This window comes from Phascolarctos cinereus, unplaced genomic scaffold (assembly GCF_003287225.1).
Source record: "Phascolarctos cinereus isolate Bilbo 61053 unplaced genomic scaffold, phaCin_HiC Scaffold_1;HRSCAF=81, whole genome shotgun sequence".
In the NCBI taxonomy this organism is placed as follows: Eukaryota; Metazoa; Chordata; class Mammalia; order Diprotodontia; family Phascolarctidae; genus Phascolarctos; species Phascolarctos cinereus.
The window spans coordinates 221,944,796-221,960,521 of NW_027555514.1; the positions used below are offsets into that span (position 1 = coordinate 221,944,796).

General features: G+C 39.4%; 1 pseudogene; it reads right to left on the reverse strand.

Annotated features, from left to right (window-relative positions):
- Positions 1 to 14,257: 14,257 nt before the first annotated feature.
- Positions 14,258 to 15,327, reverse strand: LOC110211097 (AP-3 complex subunit sigma-2 pseudogene; annotated as a pseudogene).
- Between the last annotated feature and the right edge of the window lie 399 nt (positions 15,328 to 15,726).

Genomic DNA, 15,726 nt, shown 5'->3' on the forward strand with positions numbered 1-15,726 from the left:
AGGTTGGATATCTGGGGCTATGCAGAGACTCTACTTAATCAGGAATCAAACTGACTCTCCCTTTGGAGGTTCATTTTCAGTACTTTTTAAAAAAAAATTTATATTTTTAAAGCTAGGCAATGAGGTTAAGCGACTTGCCCAGGGTCACACAGTTAGTAAGTGTTATATGTCTGAGGTCACATTTGAACTCAGGTCCTCCTGAATCCAGGGCCTGTGCTCTATCCACTGCGCCACCTAGCTGCCCCCATTTTCAGCCCTTTTGTCAGGTCCCCAATAGCTGCCTCATTCCACTCCAAGTATTGACTACCTGATTTAATGCACTGAGGTCTTCCCACTCACGTTCTAAGCTCCTGTATCTATCTTTTGATCTCCTCAGGCTAGACCAGATATTCCCCAATCTCTCCGAGCTCTGAGGAAAACTTCTGAAAGTTCTCCAGCAGGAGACTCTTGTCTATTAATAATGAATGACATCATCTAGTGTGGAAGGATCAATGTTTTGATGACCGTATGAATGAATGAATAAAGTATCTATTAAGCACTTACTATGTATGAAGTTAAGTGCTGGGGATACAAATTGAAAAGTAAAGTGGTCCCAGCCCTCAAAGAGCTCACATTCATATGAAAGGTTTCAGTTGAGAGTCAGATGGAAAAAAATCTCATTGTCCTTGGGGTGCAGCAGCAAATTAGATGTTAATGCTTCTTTAAAGTCATTGCCACTAATGAAATAATATCAGTTTCTGATGTTGAGTGATTTGACAGAGTCAAGTTTGCTGTTGTTCATCCTTCATTTTCCAAGAGGCCAATGACATCACGGGTTGATGTCTTGAGTTGCGCTTTGTTGCACAAAACCCTCTTCCAGAGTCATCAAAGTTCAGTGGCAAGGCAGAGAAAAGGACTTTGGTGGCAAGAACTTTCTTTTCTGGGTCTTTAATAGATGTATCTGTGGTGTATGTGGAACAGAGGTGTCAAATTCATGGCTTTTGCTCACAAAACTCCCAAGCATGGCCCAAACCAGATTAAAATATAATTGAGAAATGTTCAATGAAATAAATAATAATACAATGCAACATAGATAATGTTAACTTGTGGTTTTCTAAGTCAATATGCAGCCTGCAGGGATCCATTTCTAGTTGAGTTTGACACCACTGCTGTAGAAGTTGCCAAGTTGCATCTCCTTAGCGGTTGCTTGTGATTCTGTGAACACTGGGCTGGAAGCATTATTATTCTAAATGTTCTTTTTCAGAGTCCTGGGCTCTCTGCATCAGGGTCTGAGGGAAGATGGTGGTGACGGTAGTGGTGATGGTTTGACTTGTCTGGCACATACTGCCTCCTTTCTCTCTCTCTCAGGGTACCTTGCTACTTCATCTGTGCTATAAATCCCCTTAGTATGTGTTAGCATATAAACTTCTCTTGAAAACCTATTAAAAATATTAAGCATTTTCAAATGGACTGCAGTTTTTTTTTTTAAAGGAAGCCATGGGGATTATAGATTTTTCTATCTATCATATTGTGCTGGGTACTGGGGATACAAGTATAAAGAATGAAAAGATCTCTACTCGCAAGGAGTTTAAATTCTATGTTATTTGTTTGTTTGTTTATTTGTTTATTTTACTGCTACAGCCTTAAGTAGGAATGTTTACACCTGAGGCCAACACTAAAAACTGTGATTGGAGCAGATAGCATCAAGTTCACCCTCAACAGTCATTTGTTAGTGAAGGGAGAAGAGTAGAGTGGTGGAAGGGAGTTTGTCCCAGACTAACATCTGGTATCCTTCTCTGTTAATTAATTACTCATGCAAACGAGGTGCTACACTCTGTTGTTTTTATGTTGCTAAAGCACTTCAAGCCCTCAGAGTGCCCTTTAAATTTGGCATGCTCTAAATCTGGCACCCTGGGTCAAAACTCCATTGTTTAGTCATTTTCAGTCCAGTCCGACTCTTCCTGAGCCCATTTGGTGTTTCCTCAGCAAAGATACTGGGATGATTTGCCATTTCCTTTTCAAGTTCATTTTACAGATGAGGAAATTGAGGCAACAGGGTTAAGTGACGTGCTCAGAGTCACACAGCTAGTGTCTGAGGCCAGATTCGAACTCGGGAAGATGAGTCTTCTTCATTTCAGGGCTGGTTCTCCTTTGTACCAAGTAGCTGCCCCACCCTAGTAATGGCTCTGATGATAATGTCAGGAGAAAATGGCATAGTTAGTTTATGCAACATAGATTGAGAAACACTTAAATGCTGGGTTGATATGACAGAGGTCAGCAGTGAATCTTTTAAGATCTCAAACTTTTAAGGGGATTCAATATGGGAAAAAAAAGCCTAGGAAATGTTTTCTCAGCAAGCATTAGGGAAAGGATGAGAAATTCAGAGTCTTTAAAATGCAATTTGAACACTCAAGTCCTTTTGCTTGACCATAATGTAAATTTGTCATTCACAGTTTACTTGCTCAATGATTGCCCAGTGGTTTGTGGGTCCTTTACAAGCTTGCATTGCTTTATTATTTCATAATTCAGAGGGGCAGAGTATTTGTCAGAGATGTTCATTTGAAAAAGACCTGCTATGTTTACTGAACCATAGATTTACGGATGGTGAAAGAGCACAGCCCAGTGAAAAGAATGTTGTCTGTGGTACCTGAGGACCCGAGTTCAAATCCTTCCTCAGATGCTTCCAACCTGTATGACCTTGGGCAAATGTTTAACTTTTCTGGGCCTCAGTTTTCTCATCTACAAAATGAGATATTTGGACTCTCTGGGTTTCAAGTAGGTGACCTCAGGTACCTTCTAGCTCTGGTTCTACAATTTTATGATACTATGTGTGTCAGAGAATAAAAGGGAACTCAGGTATATAATGAAAACCACACCCACCTTGGAAGTACAAATTGCAAAGAAGGTGATTGACAGAGTGTTTAAGCATACAGGAACATTGAAGAGTGGCAGCAAAGCCAAGCCTGATTATCTAATGCCTCTCTCTGCTGAAGGCATTGAATCTTGCTTATAAAAGCCAGTAGTAACAACATGCTATTACTGGGGATTGTTGCCAGGACAAGTGGTAGGCAATATTTTTAGGGGAATGGAGGAGGCTGGACCTGTGATTTCATCAGTGTAAGAACCTCCTATTGTGGGAAACTCCTTCCTTTATTAATTCAGATTGACCACTACCCTTTAATTTAGAGTCTTAATGAGTTTCCTGGGGATATTAAAGGGTTAAGTAACTAGCCTGTACTTAACCTTATATTTTTCTGACTTCCAGGCTAGTCCTCTATCTATTACACCAAATTTCCTCTTACGGTTGATCACAAGAACATACATTTAGAACTTATAGATAACTTGAATATCAAGTCCTAAATCCTTATTTTATAGTTGAGGAAACTGAGGCCCAGTTCACAATTAAGTGAATTGCTTAACATCACACATGTCAGGATTTGAATCCAGGTCCTCTAATGCCAAATCTGGAATTCTTACCACCTCCCTGTGCTAGAATATCTCTAGGGGAGATATTCTATATCCCTTTGAGTTTGTGGATACCTTGTGGGGGTGTGTGTGTGTGTATCATATGAATATCTGTGTAATTGTGACTGTCTGTAGATTTTGAAGAGCTGTTCAGGTAACTTGGAGAGGTGATTGCTGTCGAACAGTAGCTCCAGATAAGTCAGCCCCATGTGGCTCTGACACATGGAAATGTGTCTCTAATAGCTAATGACACCTCCTAACTAAGAGACGGTAGACTGACAGTATTTGAAAACACTTTGATTAACTGCTATGCAGCTGTAAGGTATTATTATTTCATTATCTAGTAATAATAATTTCCATTTGTATGATACTTACCTTGTAACAACCCTATGAGATAGGTATTGCGTGATTTATTATTCCCATTTTACAGATGAAGAAACTGAGGTTCCTTGTCATAAAGTAACTTTCACAACTAGTAAGAGTCAGGACTGGGATTAAAACCCAGGTCTCTCAGCTCTAGGTCCAGGGTTCCTTCCAATGTGCCATGCTGCTTCTTAATAAATAACAGGCTCTCAATAAATATTTTTCAAATACTGTACAACCTATTATCATTTGCATAAGACTCTCTTATTGGTGGAGAATGATTACTCAATGCTCTGTGCTTGAGTGAGGAGCAGAGTTGGTGGGAGAGGACAGCTTGTGGTTCTTTTGGCTTCCAAGAGGGACACACACAGTTCCAGGGGTCAGTTGGAGCTTTTTCTTAGGGTCTTTCTCTCTCACCAGCTAGGAGGGAGCTCTAGTTAATTATAGAGCTAGGATTTGCACACAGGTCTTCTTGATTCCAAGACCAGTGCTATATCCACTATGTCATGATGCCTCTCTGAGATTAATCTTTTAAAGAAAATGTGTTCCCAGTTCCAAACTTCTAATTCATTAACGAACTTTGGAACCACAACATGATGATAAGTCATTTGCTGTCTGTGCTTGCTTTATTAATAAGCAAAATGCTTTATTTCACAGAATGTAGATCCAGGAAGTTAGGTGAGCCTGGAGAAGTAGAAAATATTCCTAGCCGGAAGTTGGCAGACTCAGGCTGCAGTGAAGGTTCGGCTACTAGGTGTGTGACTTTAGGCAAGCCATTTGGTCTCTGCGGGCCTCAGTTTCCTCTTAGAAAGTGATGAGGTTGGGTTAGATGAGCTCTAGGATTCCTGACAGCTCAATCAACCCATGAGATTCAGCACTCTTGGCTACAAATCATTTCTTGAAGAGAGCTAAATAGCCATCTCTTTGGGAAGTGTGTCAGTTAACAAATAACTTCTCCCATCTTGTGTGGCCTAATTTGGAAGAAAAGACAGGCTACACAGATATACAAGAAATGATGGGGAATATCCACTTTCTCTTCCCTAGAGAAGCCAGTTTAGAGTAAATGAAATGTCAGTGCCCCTCTTATCCTTCCTCATTTTATTCTTGCTGACAAGCCCACCGATAGTTTACAGACTTCTTTTCTACCATATGGTCACTGGCCTCCTGTGAGTAAACAGGCACGAGCTGCCAAGATCTGAGATACTTGGCACACCCAGTGACTGTGACATTGCCTTGGGCTATAGGCTGTGTCTGTATTCATACTGTGAAGGACATTGCTGGGATTCTGCATTCTTTAGGCCCTGTGATTTTCCTATGTTGAGTCTACAGTCTCTGAGACAGAACTCTGGTTTAATGATACAAGAAGGTTTCGTGAAAGTAGATGTTCACTTTAGTATCTTGAAGAAGATAGATTTTTGGAAATACGGTTCAGCGTCTATAAAAAGTGAATGTGTGACAAATTCCAACTTAAAAAGCAATGGACACTAAGGGCTGGTAGATGGCTCAGTAAATAAAGCATGGGCCCTGGAGTCAGGAGGACCCAAGTTCAAATTTGACCCCAGACACTTACTAGTTGTGTGACCCTGGGCAAGTCACTTAACCCAGATTGCCTCTGCCTCCCCCAAAAGAAAGAAAAAAAAAACCAATGGGCAGTAAAATCACTATCCAATAAAAATAAGTGGGAAATTTGGATAACTTTAAGGCAAAAAACACGTAAACGTGTCTTGATGTTTTTACCTCCCATTATATAACTATAAACTCTAATTGGGATTATGATTCATCAATAAACAATTATATATGTGATATATGTGTATATGTATATGTATATATATATATATATATATATATATATACACACACACATACACACACACACGTGTGTATATGTGTATTTATATGTCTGGCCTGGAATCAGCAAGTTTGTAAGTTCAAATCTGGCTTCAGACATTTACTAGCTGTGTGACCCTGGGCAAGTCACTTAACCCTGTTTGCCTCAGTTTCTTCATCTATAAAAGGAGCTGGAGCAGGACATGGCAAACTATTCCAGTGTCTTTGACAAGAAGAACACTCCCCCCATATATATATTCTCTTTCTCTCCATTTATATATTTGTAGATACAGATATAAAAATTATGGGAGGAAATGTACATACACATATATTCAAATGGATCTATGATCTTATTGATTCAAGACTTTTCTCCCACAGTGAAGACCGCAACCCATCCAGTTCTTGCCTCTCATGGGAGGCTCAGCCTGTCCCCACATAAATTCTCCATAGGATGTCTACTCAATATGTAGGAGGCCTTCTACACTTTCTGATCTTACAAAGGTACCAGTAAAACACGTTGACTGCCTTCCTGTCATCCCTTATTCTTGCATATGACCAGCCTATCAAATAATTCCTTGATTTGTTTTTACTTCTTTTCTTCTAATATTCCTCAATTGCATGTTGTAGCCTATTCACACCAATATATGAAACTTATTTTTTGTTCTTTATAGGCATTTGATTCAAAGCCTAATTTCTATATAGGGTCTTCACAAAGTCTTGGTACAGTTTTAACAGCTTAAAACAAAGCTATTTAAATGTTAAGCTATTAAAATTTTAAGTTACTAAAATTTAAAACTGCTCTAAAACTCTTTTGGAGCATCTCATATATGTTTTGAATCAGACTTGCGATTTTTATTGGTAAAGGCAGTGGTGCACTGTATGAATATTGGCTTTGGAGTCAGGAAGATCTGCGGTTTGATTCCTGCCTCAGAAACTTAAGGAACTGTATGACCTGGGGCAATTTACTTAAACTCTCTCAGCTTTGGTTTATTCCGTTATAAAATGGGGACAATAATAGCATTTACAACCAGGGTTGTTGTGACAATCAGCAAGGTGCTTTGCAAACCTTAAAAATGATGGCTATGGGGGCAGGAAGACCAGAGTTCAAATCCAAACACCTAACCTCTATCTGCCTCAATGTCCTTATCTGTAAGATGGGGGTAGCATCTACTTTCCAGGGAAGTAGTGAGGATAAAATGTAAAGTACTTTATGAATCTTAAAATATAAATAAATGTTAGTATTATTATTTTTTATTTTTTTAAAAAGCACTTTATATTTTCTGTTTCTTACATCAACATAATATTCCATGTATCCTTCTCCCTCTGCCTCCCAGAGAGCTATCCTTTATGACAAATAGTATTTTTTTCAAGTGGATATAATTTTTAAATTGATGATCATTGAAAAAAAAAGTAGACTTCCACTAAAGTTTGCCTATGTTTCTTTATGTTGCCATGCAGATGAATGAATGGAAAAAGATTTATTAAGTACTTATATGCATCAAACATTGTGCTAAGCACTGGTGGTACAAATAGGAAGAGTCAGATCCTGATCTCAAAGAATTCACACTTTAATTGGGAGTAGGCAACACATTAAAGAAAGCTCAGCTTTAGGGAACATGGAAAGGCCTAGAATTCCTAAGGGTACCCAGACATGTGGATGGTAAGGCCTAGGAATCTTTAGGTTCTCAGTAGGTTAGGTAACAGTGCTGGGCATCTGCTAGGTGTACAGGTAGGTGTAATGATTATTCAGACAAAAGAATTGTGTGTGTGTGTGTGTGTATCTGTGTAAAGTTCTGAGACTCTGGCAAGTCCTGCCATTTGGGATAGATTTGATCAAGAAAAGTGTGAGAACCATTCTCACTAATTCCAGAGACTTAGCTCATCTTCAGGTGATGACTTTTTGGTAACAGCAACTCATGGACCTTCCAAATGAGTAGTGATTTTCTTCCTTCTCAGAATAGCTTCAATAATATCTTTTCAACTCAGTGTATGTGTGGGTGAGTGAAAGGCGGGATGGCTTGTGGTCTGTGCAGTGGACTGAGTGATACCACTGATGAAATTGGAGATATTTTAAGGAGGAAAATAAGAGTACAGATGCTGGATAAATGCCATAATGCTCTTGGGTCCTGTTGACACATTTAGAAGAAAGAAGGTCTGGCTGACTCCATGTTAAGAGAACAAAAGAGATGGGGATGTGTAGGATGTATTTTAAACACTACTTCTCCCAACTGTGAAAAAGCTTGTATATCAAAATGAATGCTACTCCAAAATGGAAATTTTCTCCCTGGCCTAATACTATTAATTTGTTACTCTGAGTACTTGACATTCATAATTACACTGATATTTTTTAGCCTCAGTTAAGTCAATTGGTTCTTTTTCGGGATGCCATCTGAGTGAATTCTACTCTAATTGAAAAGATACCATTGAAGCTATTCTGAGGAGGAAGAAAATCTCTACCCATTTGGAGGTACATCTGTACTTTCAGGACTGTTTAACATACTGGGGAGGAAATTTACTCAGGGGTTGTCTATTGGTTTGGTAGAATTTATGTGTCTTCAGAGAAGAGGCAATTTATTGCTGTCATATGGGATAGATTTAGCTCTAAATCTATTGTTTGACAGTCGTTCCTGAGTATTCCCCTCCAACTTCCAACTTACAGTTACGTGTTTACAATGCGAGCAGTGTGGATTCATCTAAAGAGTGTTGGACTTGGAGTCAGGAAGACCTGAATTCAAATTTTTACTTCAATCTCTACTAACTATGTGACCCTGGACAAATGACTTACCCTTTATGTTCCTTAAGTAACTCCCTAGGGCTTAGTAAGCCATAGATGGGTGGTGATGGATTGGTTGGTGGATGGGTTCTCATATTAGGAATTAATTGAATTAATTGAAATTCCTGATCCTTGAGTGTTGGAATATTCTCTTATATAATATATCAATCAGTCAATCCACTGTATCTGCTTCATGATTAGGCTGAAAGAAGACTTACTTAGCAATCAGGAGCTCTGGCTAATTAGCTGTGTGACAAATCACAAATTCTTGAAGTCTCTGTTTCATCATTTGTAAAATGAGTCAGGCTAAGTCAGCTCTTTAGCTTCCTTGTAGGTCTAAATTCTGTGAAATGTTAATGTGTTTTCCCTCAGATTATTCCCTTTTTCTCTCTTATCTTCAGTCTCTCCCTATCTACTCGTGCCTTCCCTGTTACCTATAACATATTCAAGTCTCCCTTATCCTTAAAAAACCTCTCTAGACCCTATGATTCCCTCAAATTACTGTCCTATACTTTTCCCTTTCTCAGCCAAACTCCTGCCTGTTTGTCTTAACTTCCTCTTCTTCCATTCTCTCTTCAGTTCCTTATTGTCTGGTTCCAGACCTCACCATTCACCTGACACTGAGCTCTCCAAAGTTACCAATAATTTCGTAATTGCCAAATCCAGTGGTGTCTTCTCAGCCCCATCCTTCTTGACTTCCCTGCGGCGTTAGACATAGTTGAGCATCCTCTCTGCTTGGATTCTGTCTCCTCTCTGGGCTTATATATTTCCCCTCCCCCTTGTTTGACCAGTTCTCATCTCCTTTCAGGATCTCTCCAGCTGCTATGGCCTTCAACTATTTCATATAAGGCTAGATAGCCTATATTTATATGCCATTTTAAGGTTTACAAATATTATCTCACTTTAGTCTTATAACAACCTTGGTAGGTAGGTGCTATCATTATCTTCATTTTACAGATGAGGAAACTGAAGCAAACACAGGTCAAGGGACCTGCCCAGAGTCACACAGATAGTATCCAAAGTCACATTTGAACTCAAGTCTTCCTGAGTCCAGGTCAAGCACTCCATGCATTGTAGCATATAGTGGCTATATACACATGTGTATATATGAACACACATATATACTCATGTGTGTTCATATATACACATGTGTATATATACTCATGTGTATACATATACATGTATGCACATATATATGTACATGTATTTTTATGTGCACGTACACATATTGGTTTCCCCTTGCTAATTTGCAATTTACTCAAGGGCTGTGACCATTTGGCTTTGTTTTTATTTCCTTAGGATTATTCAGTATGGGAATTCTCTCTCCTAATGCACTATGCAATCTGTCTATAACAGCAGACCCCGCCCCAGCCCAAAATACTCCCCCCAAACGAACAAACAAACAAAAAAGTCTTTGTGAGTTGCCTGAGGCTTAAAGAGAGTGTATATCTAACTTCACCTAGCTAGTAACAGTCAAAGGTTGGATTTGTACTCTGGTGTTCTGAGCCAGGCTTGACTCAGTCTTGGGCTTAACATGACAATGAAATGAGACACTTGAAAGCCACCTAACATTTAACAAAAGAAGTTAACTTGTGTAGTAAGCCAGACCTAACTCAAGTCTTTACACACACACACACACACACACACACACACACACACACACACACGCACGCACGTACATATGTGTACACACATACATATATACGTGTGTATATGTATAACACATGTGGTATATGTAGACATGTATGCATGTATGTATTGGCTCAAGTTTGAGCCTGGAACTAAATGAAATTCTTGTAGAACTTTTGACAGTTAAGAAAAAGAGCTTTACTCAGTCCCAGCAGGATCAGGATCTTTGGAACAGAGGAAGAACAGAAGAGAGAGCATTCATACAGCTGAACCCAGTGTGGGTCGAGCTTTTCTGCTGACACAAGCCTGAGAGGAGGAGTTGTTGACCCTTCTTGTCTTGGCTTTTTTTTTTTTGTACTTAGGCCATTATGAAGCTACCTCAGGGGTCTGAGCCAAGTACATCCCAAAGATAGTTTCAATACCTATTGCAGAGGAACTTGCTTAGTCTGTGTGGGGTAGGGCCTTATTGTTCCTACCCTAACTGACCGGTAGCATGGGAAGGATGTTTTTTCAGGACTGGTTCAGGTGTATACATTCCCTTAGCCACCATATGGAGAGGCATCCAGTCTTGAGGGTGTGTTGACTCACACATCTGTGGAAACTTAATCCCTCAAGGGCTGGACTTTTTATACCTTAGGTCAGTGGTATCAAACTCAGATAAAAAGAAGGGCCATTGAACTTTAGGTAAGGGTCTCTGTGGGCTGCATTTGACTCAGAAAACTACATATTCACATTATCTATGTTTTATTGTATTTTTATTTATTTTGTTAAATATTTCCCAATTATATATTCATTTAGTTAGGCCTGTGTTTGACAAGGTGACCAGGAAACTGTGATACTTGGTAGCTCCTTATTCTCTTGGCTCATTAAGTCTTGAGGATGACTTCTTTGTCTTTTTAGGGAGAAATTAGTTTAGCCAAGTTAAGTGCACCAGGTTTCCATGTGTTTCTAGCTCTAGCATGCCTCTTCCTTAATGCCTCTATCTATGCTCACTGTCAATGTTTAGCAAATATATGTTGAATTGAAGGGACACATGCTATCATTAAAATTAGAGGAGGGAAGATAAATTTCTCAGTTAAATGACTCCTAAATGTCACAGGTACCAGTCACTATAATCTTAGATCCCAATGGTTCCCACATAGAGGATCCCCAGAAAAAGGGGCAGCCAGAAACTAGGGGCCTTTGTGTTTTTCCCTGGGCATTCAGAAAACACTACTGCCATCAGTCACTCAACAGGGATACAGGGATGGAGTGGGAGGGTTCAGCAGAGAAAAGAATCTTGTATTTCTTAAGTTAGGGAACAGGGAAGCCATAATGGGAAAGATACGTGGGCAAATAGGTAGCATGTAATAGAGAACTTGGAAGTAGAAAATACCCACTTCAGATTTTCCCATAGGTTCTTAAAAATATAGACCCTTGTCAGTTTTTCTAAAATATATTTAAAATATAATATATACATATATATACATATGTGTATATACATTATTAACAGGCAAATCACAACTTTATGAAACTTATGTGAAAACCAGGCTTATTACAAGAGAAATGAATATGTGCATTGAACCCAAAGAACTCATAATCTATACAGAAGTTTGCATATTTACAACAGTACAAAAAAGGAAGGAGGAAGAAACACAAATATCCATCTAAAGGGGTGTGGCACGAGAGGGGGAATAGAAGTACACTAAACCCCTCCCAAAGGGGAGGAGTAGCGTGATGGCTCCTTTTCGCTTGGAAATGGAGACCATGGAGATAGGATAGTCTGCTTATCTATAAGGGTCTTAACTACACAAGCAATTTCCCAGTCTAGTGCAGACTGACTGGCTCCTGTCTTGACTCCCAAGGACACAAAAGGAGTCCAGTCTGGGATGCAAAGAACAAATTATGTCAGCTGCTGGTGGTGGTGGGGTTCATCCTTAACACATTCAGATCCTCCTGTATACTCTGGGTCCAGTGCTTCTGTAAAACATGGCAACTCAAAAAGACAAATTCAGGAGGCCTTTTAAAATCCTCAACAACATTCATACACATACATTTGGCTCAAAAACTTTTGAATTGAAAGGCTAGTAAACGTCCCTATCCTCTTGCTCATAGAACATAGACACAAAGCTGGAAGGAATCAGAGAAATTAACATTTAGTCTGACCACCCCATTTTTATATATGAAGAAACTAAGGCCCAGTGAAATTAAGTGACTTATCCAAGGTTGCACAGCTGGTGTGGATTAGAAGGGTCCTCTGACTTCAAATGCAGTACTCTTTCTATTACACCTCACTGTTTTTCTCTGTTAGTTACCATTTCTTATCAATCAGTCAACTGTAGCTATTTTACCTCCCGTGATACAGCGGGTCAACCAGAGAATGGTCAGTCCAGGTTCAAAGTACTCTGTCTGTATCCCCTGAAACCATAGCTTAGGAGCCCCTGCTGACTTACTTACTTTGAATGGTCAGCCTGATGGCACAATTAGTTCAAAACAAAGGCATTTTAATGAAATGGCATCATAAGAAAAGTAGCAACCAAATGTTTCCCCAGTAAAGTTGGGGTATTCTTTCCCAGAAATACACATCAAATCAGTGTGAAAAGGAGACAAAAATAGGGAATGTGCAAGGAGGGATTGTTGGGGAATTTTGGGCCTGAGTTCCTAAGAGTCCAGGGAGACTTCCCCTCCATCAAGTCTGTTGCTTTCAAGGATCCAGCAGACTGAAGAGAAGCATCATTAGTGTCCTTTCTTACAGGAAGCAGCTCTGCCTTCTTGGAAAATGGTACTTGGTTATGTAGCTTTATAGCAGGGTAGATTTGGGTTGCACAGCCAAATAAGCAGTTTTCTGAGTCATTTAGCTGGACTAATATAGGTATTGTTTTTCCATACAAGAAAAAGCTGATTCGTGGACTTGACATAGGTTTCTGTGATGGGAGGCTCCATAGTTTGTTATGTTACTGGCTTGCTCATTAAGGCTGTTAGTTCTTTCCACTGGCTTGTGATTCTTACATATGGTTGTCTGGAAAATTCCTCCTGGAGGAAAGAACAAAATTGCCATGTTAGTCACATGATATGTTTCTTAAACCATGTCTTTTCTTCTATGGGATGAATGTTCCAGGGTCACATGTGACCAAAGCACATGTGTGGGAGGACCCACATGTAGCACACATGTGTGGCCAGACAACACAGGTAGTGGGGCCACTTCCCCTTCCTCAGCTACAGGGCTGCCGATGTCCTCCAGTAACGTCATTGAGTTGTTTTCACTAGTCTGGCTTGAGGCCATTCTTGTAGTCTTTGCTACATTTTGCTTTGCCACAGGTATAGTCTCCATCATGACTCTGCCTTTAGTTTCTGGCTCAGCTGAAATCCTTGGATATCTTCTTTGAGTGAACAGATGCTACCTTTCTCTTTTAGCTTAAAGCCCATAGGCTTTTTTTTTTTAAAGCTCTTTTAGAAAAGGCAAACCTTTCCCCGAACTGACAAAAACCCTTCGGTTCTCTTGTTTGGTTCCCTTCAGAGTCTTGGCTAGAACTTCTCATTTCCTTTCTTTCTTTTTTTTTTTTAAATTAAATTCTATTTTATTTTCAAACACTTCCCACTTCCCTCCCATTCTTTGCCACCTCAAAAAGAGCTATAAATATTTTTAAGTTCCTATAAATATTTATAAATAAATATAAATGTCCTTAGGATATTTGCTTAGGACCAATCTCTCCCTTAATCTACTCTGTCTAATTCCCCCTGCTTCCTTTTCCTTCCTATTTCCTCACTGAGGGAAATATATTTCTATATTCTGTATGTGTGTGTGTGTATGTGTGTGTATTCTTCCTTCTTTCGACTAGTTCAGATGACAGTGAGGTTCAAGTTTGTCAGCTGCTGCCTCCTCCATCTTCTTGTTTTTATAAATGTCCACTTGTGTACTCTGTCCTTCCTTTCTCTTCCCCCTCCAGTGAATTTCTCTTCCCTCTCTTTCCATTCTTTTCTTAAGATCATGAAGACTACTCCCAGGCCTTATCTAATTGTACTAGCTCAGGGGTGGGGAACCTGGGGCCTCCAAGCCTCAGGTTCCCCACCCTGGATTAGCTCTGTGAATCCTGATGATAAGATAAGAGTAAGAGGGAGCACATGTATTATTTCCCTGTGTTTGAATGTAAACAATTTATCTTTGTTTAGTCTCTTATTGTTGTTCATATTTACTTTTTTTTATGTTTCTCTTCACTCATATATTTGTATTTCAAAGTTTCTCTACAGGTCTGTTTTTTTTTTAAAATCAGGAATGTTTGGAAGTCCTCTATTTTATTAAAAATCCATTCTCCCTCCCCCCCCCCCCGCCCCGCACATTTAATTTAGTTTTGTTGGGTAATTTATTCTTGGTTGGAAGCCTATATAAACTTTGCTTCTGGAATATCATATTCCAAGTTCTCCGTTCCTTCAAAGTGGTGGCTGCTAAATCATGTGTGATTCTGACTGTGGATCCTTGGTACTTGAATTCTTTATTTCTGGCTGCTTACAGAGTTTTTGTTTTGACTTGAAAGCTCTAGAGTTTGACTATGATGTTCATGGAAGTTTTCATTTTGGAATTTCTTTTAGGAGATGACTGGCAATTGTTTCTGTTTTCACTTTGGCCTCTGGTTCTAAGAGATCTAGGCAGTTTTAAGATTTTTTGAAATTCATGGATATATTTTTTGAGAGAACAGGTGCTTTTTTTTTTTTGCTTATGGCATTCAGATAGTCCAATGATTCTCATTTTTTTTTCTCTTTAATGTTGATATCCCCAATGTTGATGTTCTGAGGGATCTCAGGGAGATTAATGTTCTTCACTGCAGATACAGCCCAAGCAGGGGCTGCTGAAAGGCCGCCCTCTGATTTCTTCAATTTTTTTTGAGCTTCAGTTTGAGTTACAATTTCATTCATGTTCATTTCCAGTACCATACCACCCATCACCACCTGTGGCAGCATGTAACAAACCTTATCCATATGGAAGATCAAATCCAACTCATAGCATTTTCGAAACACTTGTCCAGTGTCTCCACAAAAACCTGAATGAGGTCCAAGATCCCCAGTTTACTTTCTGAAGAATCAATACAAAGCAGAAAATACAAAGTGGCATAGTGCTGGTAAATCAACTTGTAGTCAGAATGCCAATCAAACTCCCCCCCCCACCCCAGGAAATTACTGATGATGTCATCCCACTTGAGGACAAGGTAGAAAGTCCTCCAGACAATCTGTTGTTGAATCTCTTCTGGGAAGTGCTGGTAGCATTGAACCAATAGTGGCTTTTCATGGTTGTTAAACACCAGAATTGCCCGGATCATCTTTCTGGGGGTCAATACTGCCACTGATTCACAGGCACCATTCCTGACTCCTGTAAGGACTGACCATTTTTTTTTCTCTTTGATCTGTTTTTTAAGTGAGTTGTTTTTGCTATGTAAGTATGATGCTTTTAATTTTCTTATTAATTTCCACAGTAGAAAGCATAGTACTAGACACATAGTAAGTCCTGGCTAAATGTTGGTTGCTTGTGTGTGGGCATTGGTACAAAGCCTTTTTTAGGCCTCTGCTGGCCATGTCTGTATATGCAAGGGACAGGAATGCCACTGAGCTGGTGGAAGAGATAGCGTCCTTGTCAATTGCACTCTTTTTGGACATCATGCTTGCATTTTCTTCTATTTTTTTCTCAGCTTTTTGACTTTAACACTTCTTGTTGCTTCATG